Here is a 3,239-nt window from a genome sequence, read left to right as displayed (position 1 = left end):
ACTCAAACTCCGGGAAGAAAAGGGTGGGAGGGCGGGAAAATAAAGGCAACTTGGAAGGGGAAACGACGAATATCTTGAAGAGAAAACACCGGTTGAAATCATTGAGGAAAGAAAGCAAAGACTTCGCACGAGTAGGATGGATACTCGATTACGGACTCTGGTTCCGAGAAGAAGAACAGGGAGGGCGGGTGGGAAAGAAAACAACTAAGGACAGAGAAACAACTTCATTGAGAGCGGACTGAGGATTGAACTCAAGATGAAGAGGCTCGAGTCAACTTGACGAGAAATGCACCGGATGAAAAGAGCTGAGGAACAACGATCGGAAAACCAACTGTGTGATCCTAAAGAAAATTTGAAGGGGAAGAGGAGTAATTCAAAACACCTACGTCAAGATTCCTCACCAGAGCGACGAAAGGGGCCGAGGAGTAAAAAGAATTCCTACTCTCCGATATAACTAGACTCTGAAAATAGTTTATTCTAGACTCGACATCGGCCAAACTACACGATCAATCAAGGGGGCTCCTAGAGTCGATCGAGGCTCTGATACCAACTTGTCACGCCCAATATGCGACCCTATCCAAAAGGAACTCGAAGGTCCCACCAAGGATAGACCCGCATATTGAAATGCTTTTGCAAGGTGGATATCATTACATCAACATTACATAATAGATGGGGATACATACAAGAGGTATACAATTCCACATGAATACAACATCACAATACATCAGAGCATCATCCGACTACGGATGAAACACAAACAGAAACTCAAACGACATCCACCCTGCTAGCCCAGGCTGCCGACCTGGAACCTATCCCCTGATCGAAGAAGCAGAAGAAGAACTCAACGCAAGCAAGCATCGCTCTCGCGTCATGATCATCGCACAACCTGTACCTGCAACAGGTGTTGTAGTAATCTATGAGCCACGAGGACTCAGCAATCCCATTACCATGGGTATCAAGACTAGCAAAGCTTAAAGGGAAAGGAAGGGGTAAAGTGGTGAGGTTGCAGCAGTGACTAAGCATATATGGTGGCTAACATACGCAAATAAGACCAAGCAGAGAGCAAAAGGAACGGTCGTGAAGCTAGCAATGATCAAGAAGTGATCCTGAACTCCTACTTACATCAAACATAACCCAGAAAACCGTGTTCACTTCCCGGACTCCGCGAAAAGAGACCATCACGGCTACACACACGGTTGATGCGTTTTAATTCAGATCTGGTGTCAAGTTGTCTACAACCGGACATTAACAAATTCCCATCTGCCTATAACCGCAGGCACGGCTTTCGAAAGATTATACCCTACAGGGGTGTCCCAACTTAGCCCATGACAAGCTCTCGCGATCAACGAAGGAATAGACCTTCTCCCAGGAAGACCCGATCAGACTCGGAATCCCGGTTTACAAGACATTGCGACAATGGTAAAACAAGACCAGCAAAGCCACCCGATGCGCCGACAAATCCTGATAGGAGCTGCACATATCTCGTTCTCAGGGCAACACCGGATGCGACTAGCTACGAGTAAAACCAACCCTCAAGTTGCCCCGAGGTGGCCCCGCAGGCAGCTCAGTTCGGACCAACACTTAGACAAGCACTGGCCCGAGGGGGGCTAAAATAAAGATGACCCCCGGGTTGGCCGACCCAAGGGAAAGGGTAGGTGGTGGTGAGGCAAATGGTAAAACAAAGGTTGGGCCTTGCTGGAGGAGTTTTATTCAAAGCGAATTGTCAAGGGGGTCCCATAAATCACCCGACCACGTAAGGAACGCAAAATCCGGGAACATAACACCGGTATGACGGAAACTAGGGCGGCAAGAGTGGAACAAAACACTAGGCAAAAGGCCGAGTCTTCCACCCTTTACCAAGTATATAGATGCATTAATAATATAAGAGATATTGTGATATCCCAACAAAATCCTGTCCACCATGGAGAAATCTTCAACTTCACCTGCAACTAGCAACGTTATAAGAGGGCTGAGCAAAGCGGTAACATAGCCAATCAATGGTTTGCATAGGAAAGGTGTCAAAGGTTAGAGGTTCATGGCAATTTGGGAGGCTTGATAAACAGGTGATAGGTAGCGCAGCATAGCGATAGAACGAAACAACTAGCATAGCAATGATAGTAGTGAGATCCAGGGTAGCGGTCATCTTGCCTGAAATCCCGCAAGGAAGAAGAACGAGTCCATGAAGAAGATGAACGGATGAAGCCGAACCAAGCGTAGACGAAAGAATCCTCATGATCGCAACGAAACAGGAACTATCGAAAGAAGCACACAACATGGTAAACACACCACGCATAGACAAGACATGATGCACAACAAGCACGATGCATGACAAAGCTACATGAAGCTACTCATGGCAAGAGATGATGCAAACAAGAGCAACACATCAAGGCAAGTTTAAATGAGGCCGGGAACAACATATAACAATTCCGGTAAGTCCTCATATGCATATTTTGAAGTTGGTCCAGGTCTGAATAAACCTTATGTTCAAGTTGTTAAACAACAAATTAAGATGCACAAAGATGATCTACACGAGATTCTAGTCAAGTTACATATAAAGTTCATTTAGTTCAGAGCTGCGACCTAGAAGATATGAGCAAAACAAGATCAACATGGCATTGATGCAAAATGCATACAAACATCAAGCAAACACACCAAGGCAAGGATGCAACATGATAATATGAAACTACATGCAATTCTAAGCAAGTTTCATATAGAGCACACTCAAAACGGAGCAACGGTTCAACACACACACACAATACAAGTTATAAGGACAAGCTGTCCAAAACAGCAACTAGGCATATTGAAAGCACCAAAACAACATGCTACAGGACCTCAACATGAAAACAAAAGGCATGGGCATGATGTACAGGTAAAGCATAACAAAACATGAACACTGAGCTATCTCCAGAAATCACAAGAACATGCTCAAAAACACATGGTAAGATTGCAAGTTATAACAATTTCAGACTTTGCAGAAAATAACATCGCGATGCACTGTTTAGAGCTATCAAACAACATGTTACAGGAACTTATCATGGAAAACAAAGGCATGGCATGAATCTACTAAATGCATAGATCAAAAGTCCCTTAGTGACCATAAGCCAAAAAGGATCAGAAAATATGATGGCACCCACATAAACATAGCAAGTTATAATACAGATTCAAACATGACAGAAACAGAATTATGAAGGCATGTTAATGAGCTTGTGAAACTCACCACAGAGCAATACATGGCATGG

This window comes from Triticum dicoccoides, chromosome 5B (assembly GCF_002162155.2).
Source record: "Triticum dicoccoides isolate Atlit2015 ecotype Zavitan chromosome 5B, WEW_v2.0, whole genome shotgun sequence".
NCBI classification, from domain to species: Eukaryota; Viridiplantae; Streptophyta; class Magnoliopsida; order Poales; family Poaceae; genus Triticum; species Triticum dicoccoides.
This window is presented reverse-complemented; position numbering follows the sequence as displayed.